Source organism: Mya arenaria, chromosome 6, assembly GCF_026914265.1.
Source record: "Mya arenaria isolate MELC-2E11 chromosome 6, ASM2691426v1".
NCBI lineage: Eukaryota > Metazoa > Mollusca > Bivalvia > Myida > Myidae > Mya > Mya arenaria.
Genome location: NC_069127.1, coordinates 2,192,672 through 2,215,541, shown reverse-complemented (window position 1 = coordinate 2,215,541; position 22,870 = coordinate 2,192,672).

Below are 22,870 nucleotides of genomic sequence, written 5' to 3'. Positions count from 1 at the left end.
TTTTTTGTACACAAAAATCGTGATTAGTGCAGTTTATGTTATGAGAAGTAATATATCTATGCTATTTCTCCCTTTTCCCCCAAGATTTGATCGAAAACATTGTAATACGAAGCAAACATATTCATGACATTAGCACATGTAGATTAATGACTATTCGTGTCAAAAGAACGACGTTTCCTATCATTTTGACGAAGTCAATATTTGTTAATTGTTGTTGACTAGGTAAAATCTGAGCCACTATCAACAGGCTTCCGTGACACAAACTCCTAATCTAAGGGTTACAGAGTTGGAACTCCGTGATACTCTTGACAAAAAATGGCGATGTATAATGCGCCGTTGAAATATTATTTATTTTTAATACGAACAACTATTCTTGCTGGATTCACCAAATGAAGCAAAAATATTTACTGTTAAACATTTAAAAGAAAAACAAAACAAGTAATGACAGACCATTACAGTTATAGATAACTATTTTTGCAGGTACTCATCAAGTGTTAATCACAGAATAAAAATATGATTAAATCTGCCTATCGTGAAATATGTTTTTCAATGACCAGTCGTGATATATATACAATATTTTCTTGAATCTAGCAAAAATCATGTATTTATTTAAATATAGCGATTTTAATCTTGTCAAACGAAAGATAATACTTACTAGATTCTTTATACAGTGTCGTACTTTAATTGCAGCACTCAATAGTTTTTAAAATTATCCTTAGGCCAATTCGGTTCACGGATGATTTTAACTTCTTTTCTCAAGGGATGCCATGCCAAGTATAAAGTCATGAGGCAGGTATCAATTTACACAAATGCCAACTGTAATGGTGATGTAAGACCTTTCATGTGAACAGATATGATTGTAAATGCGTTTTGTATGATATAGGCTAGACACCTTAATCAAAAGTGAAATATCACGTCTGACAGCGTTAAATCTGTATTACAGACGTATAGTTTGATAACAATAAAACCGGAAACACAATTTCCCATGGTTATATATTCAAGTAACATTTCGTCTAGTTTATTTCAAAGTCAACAACAATTCCGACCGTCCTTTCCATAAGATACATTTTGACCTTCACAACACAGTAACAATCGAGACTGATGTAGTTAAAATATCTGTACGCAAGTCAAATCATAACCGTCTTAGAAGGAAAGATAACTATAGTATCCGATTCAGCTAGATGAATTTTTCAGCAATTTGAATATATCAAGACATATACCAAGCATAAGAATGAGTGATGGATGTTCATTTAGAATTCCTATTTGAGACGTATATGATCTATCAGTATAAATTAGCATTCTAGGCTGGTCTATTTCAATCGGCTTGTTACCATGGTTACCTGACAGGTGCAGCTTTGAGACCTCGAAAAACCGGACTCCTGTACTACCATCATCACGCTAAATAAATGCATCGTACAAACAAATAACGGTGTTTCGTGACTGTATGTTTATATACACAAGATATATAAAATAGAAACTAGTTACTCTTTAAACATATTAAGTATCGTTTCAAAATAGTAATAATTTGCCAAAACCACCAATATTGTTTCGAGCGGTTATTTTACAAACTTGATATTTGACTAAAGGCAGGCGGTGGAGGAAATGTAATGTTTCAAAGAGTAATACTAATAGCATCATATTTGATAGTAATGAAGGATATTCTTTCTGATGTTAGAAAACTCTTAAAAAATTATAATTTTTGCATACGTATTTGAAATGAAAATGCTTTTGCTCAAAATATAAATGTAGAGTTAAAGATACATTAAACCAGAAATATCATGGTGGATTACGTAGTACTTCTAATTTTGATATGAATACGAATTTTAATTGCATTGCAGTATGAGGAATATTTGAATATGTTACCAAGAAATTACCGCTTTTATATGTAAAGATTGCGAATGTTAATATTGAAGATGAGTTCCATTTTTTGTGTACATGCCCATGTTACATAGATATAAGGCAAAAATACATAACAAGTTACTACTATGTATGTATGTTTAAATACCACCGACTTAATTACGCTGTTTATAAATATGTGCTGATTTAGCTCTACAATAAGGTTAAAGAATCACTATGTATTCGTAATGTTGTCTGTATAGATAGATATTCATTATACAGTTAATCCTTTTTTACCATACTGTTTCCAATACGACGAAATTATTGTGTTTCAAACATACATAAATTTAAACCTTAAACAACAACACTGTGACTTTATTTTATAAAAAATATATGCTTATAGTTGTATTTTCCAAGTACAAATACTTGACACTTATTTTCATGTGTTTAGACGATGTACTTATATATAAGTTACAATACACACCTGTTTCGTTCTGTTCTATTAATATCTTAAAAAAGTATGAACTCTGAATACTATGCCTTCGTCTGAAGATAGAGTTTAGATCCCTTATCATATATAACTTGGGGTACGTGTTATTTTTTTATTATGGTTTATTTTATTCCTTCATACGTTTGATAAAGTTAATGCATACTTAAATGAGATTTACCATTCTGCTTTAATCGGGATTGTTTGGATATTGAACGCGAAACCTTCAGCTTTAATCCCCAGTAAAAATACATCCAAGGCAAACCCCACAATCCTTAAGAAACACCTATAGTTTTATATATATTCCTTATGTTGTGTGTAATTGTGTGTGTTGGTGTTCTGTGTTTCTGGCTTTGGTTCTTTGCCATTGAACGGGGTTTATATGTTTGTGTTGGTGTTCTGTGTTTCTGGCTTTGGTTCTTTGCCATTGAACGGGGTTTATATGTTTGTATTGTTGTTCTGTGTTTCTGGCTTTGGTTCTTTGCCATTGAACGGGGTTCATATGTTTGTATTGTTGTTCTGTGTTTCTGGCTTTGGTTCTTTGACATTGAACGGGGTTCATATGTTTGTGTTGTTGTACTGTGTTTCTGGCTTTGGTTCTGTGAAATTGAACGGGGTTTATATGTTTGTATTGATGTTCTGTGGTTCTGGCTTTGGTTCTTTGCCATTGAAAGAGGTTCATGTGTTTGTGTTGTTGAACTGTGTTTCTGGCTTTGGTTCTTTGCCACTGAACGGGGTGTGTGTTTGTGTTGATGTTCTGTGTTTCTGGCTTTGGTCCTATGCCATTGAACGGGGTTTATTTGTGTGTGTAGTTGTTCTGCGTTTCTGGCTTTGGTCCTATGTCATTGAACGGGGTTTATATGTTTGTGTTGATGTTCGTGTTTCTGGCTTTTGTTCTTTGCCATTGAACGGGGTTTATATGTTTGTGTTGATGTTCGTGTTTCTGGCTTTTGTTCTTTGCCATTGAACGGGGTTTATATGTTTGTGTTGATGTTCGTGTTTCTGGCTTTTGTTCTTTGCCATTGAACGGGGTTTATATGTTTGTATTGTTGTTCAGTGTTTCTGGCTTTTGTTTTGTCCCATTTAACGGGGATTTTATGTTTGTTTTATAGTTCGGTGTTTCTGGTTTGGTTCTTTGGCATTGAACAAGGTTTCTATAATTATATTGAAGTTCTGTGTTTCTGGCTTTGGTTCTTTGCCATTGTACGGGATTTATATGTTTGTGCTGTTATTTTGTGTTTCTGGTTTCGGTCCTGTGCTATTGAATGGGGTTTATGTTTAAGCTTTCGATTACTGGACCTGTTTCTGCAGTTTTTATAAAAATGGTAAAACGTGAATTACAAACACTTGAAAAGTCCCTGTTAAATTTTTATTTTACGACTATCATTGTATTTTACACGTGTTTACAAAGCGGAAATGATTTATTGCAAATATAGTCAATTATCGACGTGTTATATGTGTTTATCGCTCTTTTTGATATTGGAAGTTTATGGTAGAAATATATTGATACTAGATCAATTTTATTTCAGTCGTTTCCCTATTATAATTATAACCTTCATGTATTTGATATAGTATCTACTAATTGCTGTGATTTGTCATAGCTAATGCAATAAAGGTTGTTGTTTTTGTTGTACCTGCTGTGTTTGTTGTTGTTGTTGTTATAGTTGGTATGGTTGATGTTGATTTTTGTTGCAAAAGAGAGATGACGTTTGAAATTTGGCAGTTACTTTTAGCTATGGACATAGGCCTTATTCGTAGTCAATAGTTATTGCAACACACAAATCATGCCTAATTGCAATTTTTTTGATCTCTCGTTGTGAATTTGATTGCAAAAACAAATGAGTAAGTTTGACGAATACAATGTGATACAAAATTTAAAAAAACAACAACACCCTAGCCTCCCCAGGACAAACGAAATGATCGGCTTTATGCATGGTCATACATTAGTGTATAACTGATATGGTGTCAATAACAAGGACACGCCCAGTAGCACTTAACCATATCACGTTTAACTCGTGCATTGTTAAACTATATTAAAGTACCAGCCAACCAATATATAAATGCCAATTTTTCAAAGCTGGACATAGTAACTGTTTAAACATGGTAAGTTATTTTATATTTTTTTTTTATTTTTGTTTTTTTAAAGCACAAGGCTTGATGGAACGATATTATCACATGGTCTAAAATCAGGTCAAAATTTGCCATTTGATTTCCTTGGTGGACATAATAACTTATTTATAGTAATATCTATTGGAGCACAGGCCATTTTCGCTGGCTCCAGTCACACGCCTTTACAACATATTCAGACAGATGTAAATCATCGTTGTCTTGTAAACACTTCCCTAGAGGAATAAGGAAAAGTTTGATATCAGTATAATGAATATCTATAAATGTCCGAGGTTGTAGAATCAGTCTAAACAATGTATATATATATATATATTGTACGACATAACTTACAAGTTAATGCGGTTTTAACAATAGTAAATCATTAATGGTTTTGAATCTTAACATGCTGTAATGTGTAAAATAAGTTGCTCTTTGAGATTGAGAAATGATATTTTTGTGATATTTGGGCCTGTTCCAAGTATTCACTTCTATTGTCATGTCCTTACTCAACTGAGCACTTTGCCTAAATCGTGTGTAAAATGTAAAACGAAAGGAGCTTAATTTTCTCTATCTTAAATTCAGTTTTGTTGTGCCTTCATTGTACTATTTCATTTATGTACGTATGCAACAAGTTACACTGATTAAATAATTGCGCATGTATCTTTCTTACTCTAAAAATGAACTGCCTCAAATATTGACCAAACAATGATATCAAAATGTTTGTATGAATTCCCTTCGGAGTCAGTAAAATAATTTAATATGGTGATATTCATTGAGCAAGAGGACTAAACCTCTTAATATTGAATAAATTTATTTTGATTCGCTGACAGCTACATTGCGCGCAGTTTCTGGAGTTGATTTAAAGAAAATGTGACATAATTTGCATTAGGATTCCCTGGTCTGGAAGTGTTATTTATCGTAGTTACTTAAGATATTATCGTCTTATAATTCGCGACATCAAAGAAATAAACCGTGACACCGTACCTGTAAAATGATGTTTTTCTAAATTTTGTACACGTAAACATTTCATACCACATACTTGTTTTCAACCTTAGCACGACATATAAGTAATGATATGTTCAAACGCTAATGGACATCTATATTTCAAACGTGTTTTTTTTGTACACAAAAATCGTGATTAGTGCAGCTTATGTTATGAGAAGTAATATATCTATGCTATTTCTCCCTCCCCCCACCAAGATTTGATCGAAAAGATTGTAACACGAAGCAAACATATTCATGACATTAACAAATGTAGATTGATGAATATTCGTGTCAAAAGTACGACGTTTCCTATCATTTTGATGAAGTCAATATTTGTTGTTTGTTGTTGACTAAGTAAGATCTGAGACACTATCAACAGGCGTCCGTGACACAAACTCCTAATTCTAAAGTGTTACAGAGTTGGAACTCCGTGAAACTCTTGACAAAAATATGGCGATGTATAATGCGCCGTTAAAATACTATTTATTTTTTGTACGAACAACTTTTCTTGTAAACAAGAAACAAAACAAGTAATGACAGACCATTACAGTTATAGATACATTTTGTCAGGTACTCATCAAGTGTTTAGCACAGAATGAAAATATGATTAAATCTGCCACGTGAAAATATGTTTTTCAATGACCAGTCGTGATATAAATACGATATTTTCTTGAATCCAGCAAAAATCATGTATTTATTTCAAGATAGCGATTTAAACCTTGTAAAACGAAAGATAATACTTACTATTCTTTATACAGTGCCAAACATTAATTGCAGCACTTTATACTTTTTAAAAATATCCTTTGGCCAATTTTATTTTCAGATGATATAAACTTCTTTTCTCAAGGGATGCCGTACCAAGTATAAAGTCATGAGGCAGGTATCAATTTACATAAATGCCAACTGTAATTGTGATGTAAGACCTTTCATGTGTATTTATATGATGGTAATATACGTGTTGTATAATATAGGCTAGACGCCTTAATCAAAAGTGAAATATCACGTCTGACAGCGTTAAATCAGTACAGACTTTTAGTTTTATAACAATAAAACCGGAAACACAATTTCCCATGGTTATATATTCAAGTAACACTTTGTCTAGTTTATTACAAGGTAAACAACGATTTCGACTGCCATTTCAATAAGATACCCCTTGACCTTCACAGGACAGTCACGAAACTGATGTAGTTAAAATATCTGTACGCAAGTCAAATCATAACCGTCTTAGAAGGAAAGATAACTATAGTATCGGATTCAGCAAGATGTTTTTGTCCAATTTAGATATACCAAGACATATACCAAACATAAGTATTAGTAATGGATGCTCATTTAGAATTCGTATTTGAGACGTGTATAATCTATCAGTATATATTAGCTTTCTAGGTTGGTCTATTTCAATTGGCTTGTTGCCATGATTACCTGACAGGTGCAGCTTTTGGACCTCGAAAAACCGGACTGCTATACTACCATCACCACGCTGAATAAATGCATCGTAAAAACATATAACGGTGTTTCGTGACAGTAAGTTTATATACACAAGGTATATAAAATAGAAACTAGTTACTCTTCAAACATATGAAGTATCGTTTCGAAGTAATAATTAGTAATAATTTGCCTATACCACCAATATTGTTTCCCGCGGTTATTTAACAAACTTGCTACTAGGTTGCTGCGGATTAAAATTAAACGGATGGATGTTGCAGAAATCGTTCCCAGAGATAAGTTTAATTATATGGTAATTATGCCTAACGTGTCATTATGTCACTCGTGAAACTATAACATTAAACTACACTTTATATTTTACTCAGATTAGCTATTGCGCTCCATTTGCTTCGCATTATCAGTTTTAAGTCATTCATATAGATAAAGCCCTTATAAAACAGTGATGTTTATAATGCCACACTTTATTTTAATAACAACAGGACTATACGTTATAATGTGTTACTATACTATGTAAGTTTCTTTACATGTGTTAGAAGCTTGCCTGTGAATGCTTTTTAGTTTTTATTAAGATCTAACCAAAATATCAGTAAATGACTGTTATCTATAAAACTGTTATCTATATGTTCTAACCATGACTAATTAATCAGAGCACAACAGCACACATTGTGAGTCCGGGTTTCATGAAAAAGACGGGCGGGTATTTGAGAGGTTCATTAAGGATATAAAGTTTCAAGTTGTATTTATAAATAACTAGAAGATCGTAGACCCATGCGGCATAAAGTGCACACTGGTGACAAATACAAATAATATGTACTTGCGCGGTAACATAATAACTAATAAATTGCATACAAAATTAGATTTAGAACATGCTTACATTTATAAATCAAATGTTCGAGTAATATTACTTATCCGAGTTAATAAAACATCCTCCCTTTTTAATCTAAGTGCGAAAATGTAATTACCTAGAGCGGATACAGGAAAGATGTTAAGGTAAATCAATTTGATATACATGTTTTTGACGTTTTATATGCTTATGTTGAAATAAGATTGAAAAGGAAAATGTAATACATATATATGTGTGTGTGACAAAGGAGAAACGTCGTATAAGCTTTTTCATACCGAGTCTGTCCAAATCGTAATAATTTACCATACATCAGATATTGTCATTCCTTTGTTTATTTAATGTATTTCCTACGAGAAGGTTTTATGTCTGTATGGATTTTTTTTAATGAGTTTTTACGTTGAAATAAATATTTAGACCAAACTTACAATCATGAGCTGGGAAAGTGAGTGAAAATTTCAGTAAAAGTGACACCATAGCAAGTCTACTGGTAGCATCCACCAATGCTAGATTTGTCTGCAATTCTATGTAGATATGACAAGTAATCACATACAACACAACAAAGAGTTTTAAGGTGATACTGCCCCGATAGCTAACGTGCTAGACGCTTCAGTGTTAATTATTTAATCAGACGTTTAATGCCATTAACACACTTTAAAAAAAATGCGCAGTTTGTATAGGATCTATCATTGACCAATTTTTTTGAAATCTAGCAAATGAATTAGACATTGTTAATGGCATTATGTCTTGAAAAGGCTATATCTTGATCAGTAGTTTAGGAACTTTCGTGATAGTTTTGTTGTCGTACAACTATACATTTTCCAAACAAATCTGTCTCATAGTATACGGATATAGGCCAACTGGATTGACTTGAACTTCATGTACCCGAAACATATGTGAGTTTTTCGCCTTCTCGAAATGAACCATTTGCATATATATTGAACGAGCGGTTTGAAAATGATTGACATGTCTGGAAATTTATTGTCGTGACTGGAAACAGGGAAAATAGAAGCCATGCGGGACATAACACAACTTAGGGGACTTATTGTACACTAATTAAGCAATGCGCCCGATATTTCTCCATCATTCCACACAAACTTTGCAATTGGGACCAGAAAAATGAATCGGTTTATTGTGTCTACACATTAAAACAAAGGGAAAAGACTGCCAAACGTACTTTACACCAATATTTACATTGCTTACAAGAATTATTCAAGAAAGCAACTGATGATAAAACCTCCATGGTAGATTGCAATCACTTCCAGACCACTCGTTAAAGTAATCACTTAACATAATGTGTGTCGATAAAGTAAAACGTAATTACTTCATTTTACAAAGAGAAAATTGATATTTTGCGAGCAAGACACGTTATCGATAAATTAAGACGTACTTAATTCTGCTAAAAAATGCATTAAAAAAGAAGAGAAATAGCTTGATGGGAACCATCACAAACGGTTCTGTTAACACTTTCTGCAATCGGCAAAGCATGCATCAAACCAAACGCATAACTTCGAAATATCGCTGTCTTTAATTATTTCTCCCCTCCCCCTCAAACAAAAAACAAACCGTTTTAACACGTCTTCGACACTCTTTTAACAAGTTTTTTTTATTTAACCGCCAAAACACTTTGTTTTTTTTAAACTCTCTAAAAAGTTGCTTGGAGAAAAAACAGTTAAACTGCTGGAGATATTTGAATTTGGACCTTTATCATAAGTTATTAAATTCAGAAAAATAAATCTAATTAACAGACTATCCCACTCACCTCCATGTACAACGATCCTGTGAGAGACTGTCTACCAAAGAGATTGCATAAATTATATTTTCCAGCATTAAAGCCACTGGTAACTCGTACAACGGCGTACCTAGGATACGTGAGTACCCACCTACCCTCACATAGGAACAAAAAACTATGCTCCAAACGTGGTTTTGTGCCTCTCTGGCGAAAACCTATTTTGTCATATTGGATTGTTTCACCTTATATCGATAGGATCAACGTCGGAATCCAACCCATGGTAACCAACGTTCAATCTTACTTAAATGTCTTCATTTCCTTTCATTTTCTGTTACAATGTTTGTCAAGTAAGATAATTATAATTGGAGGAAAAAGAAGTAAAGCAGCATAAAAGTGATCCGGGTTTATGTCCCGTTTGATACTTGGCTAAATCTGCGTTAAAGGTATGACGGTATTTGTTCATTGTCATAAAGACCTCGATTACTTGATTAGAAATAATTTCATACAAAATAGAAATAATATGTTGTACATATTATCAGCATAACTACATGGTAATGGTTCATTGAAATAACTTTAATGAGGCATTTACACAAATCTTACAGCATTGTGATAGAAGCATATATAATTTAATTTAAAAAGGAAAAATTTTGTTCGTTATTTCAAAGCGATTTGTTAAAATAAAAATAAAAAACATGAGTATTTTGCTTACTTTCGTGTAACATCAACTGACGGACGAAGCAGTTCGACGACAATTGAAACAGGAAGATGGAAATTGATGGACAGTGCACTTCGACGACAATTGAAACAGGAAGATGACTATTGACGGACGACGCACTTCGACGACAATTGAAACAGGAAGATGACTATTGACGGACGATGCACTTTGACGACAATTGAAACAGAAAGATTACTATTGACGGACGATGCACTTCTACGACAATTGAAACAGGAAGATTGAAATTGACGGACAACGCACTTCGACGACAATTGAAGCAGGAAGATGACTATTGACAGTCGACGCACTTCGACGACAATTGGAACAGGTAGATGAGAATTGACGGACGATGCAACTTTTCCTGAACAGTGACCTGAATCAACGAAACTCACTTCTCAGGATTATGGACCATCAACAAAACTTAGAGAAACCCAATTCGGCGGGATAAGTGCTTTTCAAATATATCTTAGCGAAACCCCACTTGTTATGGCCCTGAGCAAAATTTGTACAAACTCCTCCTAACAAATATTATTATGGGATTATGGACCGTCAACGAAATTCGGCGAAACCCCACTTGTCGGAATATTTGACGTTCAACCAATTTTGGAAATACCTCAGTTGTCGAAATTGGCGCCTTGAAACGATACCCCGAAAACACCCATTCCAAGAGATGGTGTTCAACAAAACCAGGAGACCCCCCCCCCCCTTGTTCGGATTGCTGACGTTCAGCCGAATTCTATTGACTCTAATACGATTGATGACAAACATGTTATTCTGGCAGATAAAAATCAATGCTTGTGAATGGCCTCAAATGAAAGACCCTAACCTCCCAATCTACCAGTGTTAACCCGAGCTATATTTGAGAAGGCAACTGAATACGTCTTTTTTGTTGTCATTTGTATTGTCGTCTTTTCTAAGATTCAATTTTTAGCCAATATACTTTTGAGCCAGTTAATAAAATGAACTCCCGTACAGAAGTATTGACGTCATTTAAACGTAGGAGGTAGTGCCCTATACGTACTGCACCACTGGATTCTGTATAAAATAATGCCTCTTCGGAATATCAGCTTGATTAAAATCCGGCAAGCAATGCGACTGGTTTTGACACACGACTCAGATCAATCGATATGATAGTTCTACAACTGTTGGCTATAACTGATTTAATAAAACAAAACTACCGTGTATGCGACAAAATTCACAAAAAATATCTTTTAAAGATACCTGCGATCAACTCGGGCTTTAATGTTTTCCGATTTTTCTTGATATTTAATTATAACACAAAAATATAATCACTTTATTGCGTGTGAAGATTCAACATAAATACCTTGTCTATTTTTGATAATTCAACGTAAGTCTGGTTTTATTAAATCAATCTGCACTGCAAAACCGGCGTGTCAATATCTGGCCTTTAGAATGTATGCAAACAAATATAAGAGTGTATTGCCGTTAGTATAAAGCCTATTGTAAGTTATCTCTCGGGCGATTATTCATAAACGTATGGAAACTATTCATAAAGCAATATATGGACATCCTTTGCTTTAGACTATGAAGGGAAAAGGGTTTTTCCCCTAGGGTGAATTTTGTAGACCATGATTTTATGAAAGTGTATCATCTTACAAACATTTTAAGACATGTTTACGCCTTGGCCGTTGGGGCGTTTGGAAACTTCAACATTTTAAAGTTCGTTACCAAATAATTTTAACTTTCGAACATAGCTTTCACTTGTTAATTAACTTGTATAATGGGTCACTGTACTATAATTTACGTTACTTCAAAACTTGCAATATTTTATGACGAAAAACAAGCATCAAAATAATCTGCATCGATAAGATGAGAAATATTTAATTAGACATTAAACGTCAAACAGTACTGATGAATAAGACATAATGTCAAGTTAAATTTTCACATTTATTTTGCGTTACATCATCAGAAAAGAATGTTGGCTGCTTATACATATTAAACAAATAATGCCTACAATGAGCATTTATCGTCATGTCGCAATCCTATCTATACAGTTAATGGCACAACATAACAAACATTATTCAGAGAAACAATCACATTTTCTGATGAATGTGCGAATACGTTACTTTGTAACAAAAATACGTTACAAACAATTTCTAACGTAAACAGCATTAGATTTAATGAATTCACACTTTTCACATCACAATTCTATTCTATTATGCAAGATCAAATAACAAGAACAAAATGAACGACCTTTGAATTTAAACTTAAGATATATGACAAAAAAAATACTAATCCGCATATAAAACACTTTACTTCAAATTTCAATTACATGACTTGACATTTTGACTCGATAAGTCATAACATACCAATCCTAAATATTTTATGTTACTGGACTAGAAATATCAATTACATTCTTAAATGGAAATACTATTGCATCTGTCAATTGTAGATTACCACACCAGTGTTAACAATAATATCATTACCCATGCAGCGGAACAATATATCACAGTCACAGAAATTTGCTGTTCACCCTATTGTGTTCCTTTACATGTAGTTCTCTTACATTACATTAAAACAATTTGACATTTGTAAACATTATGTGTCATATACGTGACGAATTGTAATGCTAATACATCTTCTCAATTTAGCATAATGTCTACATGTTTTGAAAATCATACATTATAGTTAAATTTTGAAAATAATTTTGCAATCAATTCAATTCAATTCATTTTATTCAAGTAAATAAAGGCCACCGGCCCAAAATACACAAAATGTACAAAAAAACAAACATAGTATAGTAGTTGCAACATACGATTTACACATTTATCATGTCTAACAGATGGTATACATAGATTGTTAACTTCAATATTGTATTATCATTTTCAGTAGACATTAAAGAGTAGAAATAATTTAAACTATTACCAGATGAATACCAATTAAAAAGATATTGTCTACGAATAATATCGAATTGAGGACATTGAAAGAATGCATGATATTCACAATCAATAACTGTCAAATGTTGATTCAGACAATATCTACAAAGTCTCTCATCGTGTGGAGTATTTATATATCTTCCAAGTTCAATATTCAGCTTATGGTTGGAGCAGCGAAACCTAGCAAACGCAATCTTATATTTTAATGGAATTTCCAGATGTAGGTACCTTTCTGTATTTAATAATGTTTTGTAATGTTTATAATGATGACACCTTGAGGACTCACCAATGTCGTTATGCCAGTTTTGGACGAAACAGTCAATCAACCGTTGTCTAAAAGTATATATAAATAGATCTATATTTCCTACATCTTGAGCAATCCAAATATATCCAAAACCGTACGTGAATAACAAAGATTTAATATTGGATGCCCAACAATTTCGCCCGGCGTCATCTAACGATTTTAACATTTTGTAGCAGTGTTTAGGATATCTATGATTAGATATAGTTAATAACTTACACCAGTATTTAATGCAGTTAACAAAATTAGTAACACACAGAGGAAGACGTCCACATTCGCCCAGACTTATACATGTATTTGTAGTTCTTTTAACATACAAATGTCTCTTGCAGAAGTTATTTTGAACCGTCTATATGGTATCAATATATTTATATCCCCAAATCTGCGATCCATAGCACAAAATTGGCTTAACCATGCTATCAAAAAGTATAAATAAATGAAGTCAAGTAACCTCAGTTATTGTTCGTAATACTTTAAAAGATGTATTCCTACTCCAAAAACGATTTAGCACAAATAATAAAAATGTTTAATTAACCAAAATGGATGAATAAATGTCGAGAACAATTTTTCTTATGAAGGATACCGAGTGTAATTTGTAATTAAGGTGCAGACAACACGGTACACGGAAAAGGAACCCACTTGCATGAATTGGTGACCGTGAAAGAAACCCAGAGAAAAATCATTTAGACGGATTTACCTTCAACGAATCTCAGAAAAAAATGTCCGGATTTATGACTTTAAGAGTAACACATTTGTTCAGATTTTGGTCTTCAACGAAACCCCAATTACCGGTAAAAGCGCGCTTCAAAAAAAGTCAGCAACCCCATTCATCCGGATTGGTAACCTTCAATGAAACTCAGAAAAACAGTTCGGATTTTTTTTCTACAGAACTCAGAGATCCCCACTTGTCCAGTTCAGTGCTCTTCAACATAAATCGGAGTAACATCACTCGTCTGGATCAGTATTATCCAACGAAACGAAATCCCAACTTGCCGGGATTAGCGTTTTTCAACAAATTTAAGGGCGCAAATCGTACGGATTCATGCTATTCAACGAACCAAGGAGAAACTTTACTTGTTCGGCTTGGTTCACTCGTATTATATTGACTTCATTACGATTTACGACAAGCATGTTGCCCTAATGAATTACACAAAGCTCTTCATCTACCAATGTTAACCCGAGATATATTTCAGAAGGCAACTTAATATGTATTTTTTTGTTGTCATTTGCATTTCTGTCCTTTCAAAGACTCAATTTCTAGCCATATACTTTGGAGCCAATTAATGAAAAGAACTCCCATATAAGTACTGTAAGAACGTCATTTGAACGTAAATAAACATTGCCCTATACGTATTGGACACACTAGATTCTATATCAGATAATTTCTCTACGGAATATCACCTTTATTAAAAACCGACAAGCATTGTGACTGTGACACACGACTCAGATTTATCGATTCGATACAAGGAGTTCTACAAATGCGGGAAAGGACCATACAAATAGTTTGAACCGTGTTTACACCGAGCTGGATGAGCCTGTTTAAATGTTCAATATATAACTTACTAATCTGCTATAAGCATCTCGTAATGGATGGAATCCATTACCTTTTGCTCTGCAGGCGGACACTCTACCACGTCGCTGCTATAGCTCTAGGTACATGAAAAGATGGCTTTGTGGTTTGCCCAAGTATATTTAGCCTACCAATCATTTGTATGCTACCCTGAATTTAAAGGAATACATGTATTCCTTTCTGGGCAATATAGTTTGACATCTGAGGACCTATAGTGTAAATAATTGTACGTTTATTAGTACTCGCCAAACTAAAACATCATTGTGCCTGTTGTTGGTTGTATATATACACATATCTGTTTGAGTGTAGGTATTTCATATTCTATTAATCGGAGTAGAAACTATTATCATCCAAAGCCGATTGCAAAACATTTTATGGAAACCACGTTTATATTGATATATCTTGGAAGGTAGAGGTTCGCCAAACCTTAATGTTTGAACGCGGTAAATCGAGAAATACTATATCCGAACGTGCCCTCTCTGACAGGGAGTATTTTCGTTATTACAAATGTCTGTTCTCTAATTTTATGTTAATAATACTTCCACTTGCACGACTTTATTCCTTTAGAACGATAAAAAAAACATACTGTCAATCGTCGATGTTGCTGTACATTTCTAATAAAAAAGGGGCTTAAGAATTAAATTCCATCGACATTGCTGAAGCAATTGCAGACCTGTCTCAGATTTTATTTTTTCAATTAGATAAGATTGTAATTTTTCAGGCAATAAGGCATTGGTAGCCAAATACGAAATTGAGCTTTCAATTCAAATCCTTATCACATTAATCAGAGAACATCGAAAACTAATCAGATTTCATTTCAAGTGAACCAATTGAAATGTAACGTAAATGTTTTTGTCTCATTTCCAATCACAATCTGTTTCATTGTATTCGGTCAAACCAATGCAGCGTCGAATTCAGGTATCTTGACGGAATGAGTAAATAGAGACTAAAAATACATGTAGGGGAATAATCCGAACTGAATTGTTTTCCAGGTATTGTGACAATTGACACCTCAACTTAAATCGCCTTCAATTGACTGCAATTCTTTGAAACACACACACGTCTCCATATTTCACAAGCAAGCGATACCAAGTAGGTCGCTTTCAATTTTATACTGATAGTAACAAGCCAATATATATTATACAAAAACAATCGAAATATATTTTGATTAATACCAAATTGTAAGAAATTATTAATAACACAAAACTCACTTCAGAATCAGTTTCTAAAGTGGTGTTATCGATCCCAAATGTAGCCTTTCAAAACAGCTTTTCCTAATCACCATATCACAGTTGGGTCACGCTCGCTCCTGTGTTCATCTCCAATCTCTTATCTCATGGAAGTTATTCCTAAAACGATTTGACCTTAACCCTTCCTGTCGGACTTTAAATATATTAAGAATAAGAAGAAGCAAGCTGTTCCCAAGTTTTACGGTGTCTGCTTGATTTGTTCCTTTCCAATAATTAGTGTTACTTAATAAACACATATCATTTTTTATTCTTTATTCACACTACATCTTTATTAAAAAACATGTGTTCATCAAATGAGGTATTTGCTTATATTTTGTTATTGAATTGTGTTATTTGCATAATGATTGTGTAATATCTTTCAAATAAGTATTATTTCAATTAGACAACACGTCAGTTTTACGTTGAATGAAATATAACTTGATCCACAACCGCATTAAATATCTCTACAGAAAATATACTTAAGTAAAAACAGAAAAGAGTGTGACTGTTGGTGACAAACGGCTACTTTTGTATTTCTCCTAATCACTTTGATACAAAGACTTCGGAATATCCCGCGAAAGGTCATACACAATACAAAGTCTACAATCTGTTTTATTTTATGAGCGACAATCGATCAATGGAAATGTTTATATATGGGAATGGATGATTGTCTTCAGCAGTATTTTATCTGAAACATTAAATACGCTGGCTCCAACCACTAGTTTGTTACACATATCCAGACATTTATTTTTTCTTACTTTATCCCATTACATGTCACTCAGGCTGAATAGTAAACTGTATGATAGCAGTTTACGGCTTTATTTATGTGCTGTCTATACGTTTGCCTTTAGTTCATTGTCGTCTTGGCCATTGCCTTGTGCCTCTAAACAGGGCATATGTTTTAATTTTCGACAACTACGGGTTGTCCTTGTAGTTTTTATTGTATTTTTTACAGTTTATGTTCAACAGGTTTTGTCTTACAAATGGTGATACGAGTTTTACACCAATGCTTCGTTGCATAATTTAATCAGTTGCATTGGAATGTTTGGAAAGGTTTAAACGTTATAACATATTTTGAAGTCGGCTATCACAAAACGTCAAAATGAGACTTGGTGGTCATGCAAATTATACAGTGTCTTAGTTTATTACAAATGCATAAAGGCCTCAGGCAAATCAGCATACATATACAATGATACAAGCATCAAGTAATCAATCGTTAGTCACACATATATATATAGTATACAAGTTGGTCATAAAGGCATATATTATATATTGAGAACACACACCATATACATCTTTACTAATCACAAAATGAACACAATTACTTGGGGTTTTTTTAAAAAACACAAAAAAACAACAACAACGTGTCATCTAGTTTCAAAAGAGGTAACAATTTTTTGATTCACCGATTGACGAATTAACATACAACTAATCAAATTTTGTTTTATTAATTGTATGATCCCTTGCGACATATTTCTTATTAATCAAGCTATAACTATACAAACAAGTCTTACAAAAACCTGTTACCAATAAAAATAAGCTTAATATCGATTGTTCTGCAGTATTTAAAAAAATAATAATATTTCCATGATTTTTTCATATGCAGTGTTAATGCCTGCCAAACTTATTCCAAATGCGATCGGTTTGCCAATGTAAAAATAAGCAGCGCGAAAACATTTTCCGGTTAAGACATTGCAATAAACCTGATGTTTCCGAAGGGAGCCATATGATAGTCCGCTTGAATTTAAATAATGTGCAAAGACGGAAAGGTCGAGAGGTAATTATGCGTACAAGGGAATAAAATACACACGTGTCAATGTGGAAAGGTATACAGGTATTTTGCTGTCTAGTGAACTACATCATTGTCAATGTGACTACAGGTACACATGGATACTCATGGAAGGCTAAACTACACAGTTTCAACGTTGAAAAGGTACATGCAAATACTGGTGTGGACTAGTGAATGGAATACAGACGTATCAATGTGGCACAAAAGCTACATGTAGAATGCCAACTCGTGAAAAGAATACACAAGTGTCATATTGGAAAGGTCTACAGTTACAAATGACAACCAGTGAATAAACTACCCTCCTACCACGAAATCATCAACATTAAATGGTATACAAGTATTCATGCGGACTCGTAAATTAACTGTAAAAACATCAACCTGAAGTGGGTTACAAGTATTCATGCGGTCTAGTGAATAAACTGCAAAAAACATGAACATGGAGTGGGTTACAAGTATTCATGCGGTCTAATGAATAAACTGCAAAAACATGAACATGGAGTGGGTTACATGTACTCATGCGGTCTAGTGAATAAACTACAAAAACATTAACATGGAGTGGTTACATGTACTCATGCGGTCTAGTGAATAAACTGCAAAAACATTTATATGGAGTGGGTTACATGTACTCATGCGGTCTAGTGAATAAACTGCAACACATCAACAAGGAGTGGGTTGTATGTACTCATGCGGTCTAGTGAATAAACTACAAAAACATCAACATGGAGTGGGTTATATGTACTCACGCGGTCTAGTGAATAAACTGCAACACATCAACAAGGAGTGGGTTATATGTACTCACGCGGTCTAGTGAATAAACTGCAAAAACATCAACATGGAGTGGGTTATATGTACTCACGCGGTCTAGTGAATAAACTGCAACACATCAACAAGGAGTGGGTTATATGTACTCACGCGGTCTAGTGAATAAACTGCAAAAACATCAACATGGAGTGGGTTATATGTACTCATGCGGTCTAGTGAATAAACTGCAAAAACATCAACATGGATTGGGTTATATGTACTCATGCGGTCTAGTGAATAAACTGCAAAAAATCAACATGGAGTGCGTTATATGTACTGGTGCATTCTAGTGAATAAACTGCAAACACTTCAACATGGAGTGAGTTATATGTAAGGATGCGGTCTAGTGAATACATTGCACAAGCATCAGCATGGAATGGGTAACATGTACTCATGCGGACTCGTAAATAGATTAATCCAGTATCATCAATTAACGGTATACATGTACCCATGCGCACAAGTAAATAAACAGGAATGGAATGCGGACAAGTAAATAAACTGTTAAAGCATCAACATGGAATGATATACGTGTACATTGCGGACAAGTAAATAAACTGTAAAAGCATCAACATATACTTGTAAAATGCGGACTAGTGAATAAACAGCACATGTATCAATATGGAATGGTATACATTCACAATGCGGACTAGAAATAACACAAGTACCAATGTGGAAAGGTTAACAAGTTGACGCATGTATAATAGACTAATAGTTCATCTTTATTCTCCAGATTAGCGTGTAAGATGCAATTGTGAATTGCAGTATTGTTTTTACATTGTATGTTAATAACTATTTATTGTATAAGTCACACCTACTATTTGCAAACACATCCTTAACATTTGATTCAAAAGGCGCCTTAAGGCGACAGCAGTACAGCACTAAAAAGTGGAACACTTCTATATAAACAGGTATCTATCTAATTCAGAGGTGAACTTATGTTTCGTTGTATGCGTTTAGCTCCTATTGTCAAGCTACTGTAAAGAGAATTTGTACCGTCTCAATATGCTCCAAGCAGTCAGTTTCAAACATTCAATGAGTGGTTCGTCACAGCGAAGTCTGACGCAAGCAGTTTAAATGTTTAATTGGCAAAGTAAAGCCACAATGAATTAAACTTTGAACTGCGTCGTTTATTTCAAAACAGTTCTAACGAATTGTACAACAGCTTGCTTTACATAAAGTACAAACTGAATGTATTTATTTGATTTTAACGTAAATTTCAACACTCCGAACCAATGTATTTCTCCAAATTTATATCAAACCATATTAGATGCATTTATGTACTAAACATTAAACTCATTATTTGAATATTTTACTTTTTATTTGTTCTTTGTAAATTTCAGGTTTGCATTTATTTTATAACCGCGCATTCATATTTAGTCCATATAGTGATCAATACGCATACGTAGTTGCGAGCAACCATATCTCCGTAGCATATACTTTTTTATAATTAAACCTAAATATATACTTGACAATGAAATATAAACTAAAACAGATTATTTAACCTTCAATTTTTCTGTTTTAATATGGTTGAGTCAACTTCTTTTCCAATTTTTCTCATTTATTATAAAAATCTTCGTTAATTAGCATGCTTAGTTTACAAATGAATTTAAGAATTATTTCTAAAAAAACCAAATCGTATTATACTCTTTCCTTATAGGCCACTATATCAGAGTGTTAAAGAGTATTAACCCAGTAACCAACCCTCAAATTGTTGAAGTGTTCTTGAATACAATAGATAGGTTGGCAGTGTATGCTGGCTAAATTTCAGAGAACTATGATAATAATTTATATGACCCTGCTTGTCGTCTGTGCTGAAGACCGATGCTACCGCCACTTTAATCAAAAACTAACCTTTTGGTCGTCTGTATTCCCTGCCGTGAGATTTGTTTAAACAGCAAGGATAGATCGGCAGCACGATTCGATCTCGGGATAATACTTTTGGGGAAAGTTATTGTGGCAAAATTGTTTACCTTCGGGCGTTGAAAAAGCCTTATGCAACCAGTAATTTATTCTCTTTTCTTCGTGGATATCAACAAATATTTTGTCCAAAACCGATCGTGTCTTGTCTACTCATTTGCTTTTTGGTTCAATCTCTCAGACGCAAGCAAAACATCAGGAATCATGCCAAGTCGACATTAAACGGCAAGGTCTTAACTGCATATAACTCTCTTGTTATTAGATAGCCATATAAGAAGTGGTCTGGTTACGTACAATGAGTAATTGAGACAGCGGATGTAACTTTCGCGATTTACCAATCTATTGCTTCATTATGAGGGTACGCATCTATGTAAAACACGTATCTCCTTACCAAAGGAGCAATTTCTGGGCACGTGATGATAGAACCGTTATAGCAATGCTGGTCCTATGACAATTGAATACCAAATACTGAATAACATGGCTATTAAATGCATGGGAATCATCAACATCGCAACTTATTTGTTTTTATAGGATCGCCGTGATCAATGCTCTATCTAGGATTCTAGGATTCGGAGTTGGGCTTCCCCTCTACAAAACAAAAACAATGTTTGTTTTAACCCAAATAAATATTTATTTGTAGTCTAAAAAGGTGCATTTGCATATTTTTTATGCTACGTAACGGACTCAATAAATCTTCACTTGGACAATAAATCCGCTAACGTTAAAAACATAAGTCTATATGAGGTTATAGAAAATCATTACATAACAATCCTATTTTACAGAGTATGTTTACCATATGAATTTTTTTTCTGAAGGGAAGTCTTTTTAATCTTACAAACCTCAAACTGGTGTATTTTAAACGGATTGTCATTTGTACATATCAAAACCAGTCTTCAAGTTAATACTATACGGGGACAAGAATACTTTGATACAAAGGTGGTATATCTGTGGTATTTTAAAAGCCTTTACTCTCAATAGAATAACTCGTTGATATGATCACGTTGTTGCTTTCAGCCCGTGTTTGCTTTAAACAATACGGCAAGCAAAAAAATCCCAACTCTTGTAATGTCTCAATTAATCAAAACGCAGAACTCAAGAGAACTATAAACAGTAATTCGTCTTTTTACAAAACCATGAACACTGCTACCTCGAAATAAGGGTGTACTTTCTGTTGACAAACTGTTTAAGTCTTAAGTGCATGCTGAAATGAAAATGAGATGAATACGTTTTGTTATTCTTTTTTAACAAAGTGCATACACACTTTCACACAAATGCCAACAATAAAACAGAAAGAATGCAAATCTAGAAATAACATTGGAAGGTTTAACCTAGGTTGTTCAATACACTGCTTGGTCTGGATTAGTACAAAGGGAAATCTCACGTTTGAGATTGCAGATGTAACTACCGATATGTATCTCTTTATTTCTTTATGATTACGAAAAGCTAGGGAATAATTCCTTAATATAGGATGAATGAAACCGTTATTACAATGCTTATTTTCTGCTTTTTTAATATCTAAATTATGACAGTGATATGCATTCGGTTGCAAACTTTTAGACCTTGTAGGAGCGTCAGCGCCTCAACTCATTGCTTATTCATTACCGGTGTCGAATTATCAAATGTATGCGGGTAAAATCAACTCTTTACACATTCAGACAATATCGCAAAGTTTGTGTTCGATCTGTAATCACACATTTTAAAATCCTTATTGGTGTAAAAGGTCTCCTCGTGTATCCTACAGCACGGATCCAAAAGCACCTTTCCATTTGGTAAATTAGATTATGTGAACGCTTCATCACATTTCAAATAGCTTTTTTCGCTTTCGGGTTGTAGAAGAAACATTTTCAAGCATTTGTTTTCTGCTCCTCTTTCAATGATACGATGCGCATTGCGAATTCCTTGTATTAACCAATGTTGCCTTCAGATATAATATATATATTTTTGGGAAATTCTTGGTTGTCTTCGTCTTGCGTATTGCTTCTGTTTTTGACTGATATAGAAAATGTTTAACAGTGTCTATTAATTTATTTGACAACTAAATACACCTAATTTTAAGCTCTTCGAAATAGAATACAGAAGAAAAAAATACAAGCAACATTATTTTACTGAATCTATTATATCTTGGCCTAATTTTAGCATCTGAAAAACAATATGCCAACAATTAGGTAATCAATGGCAGTTATACTGGAGTCCGGTATTTAAACCCACATTTGTCCCCAATA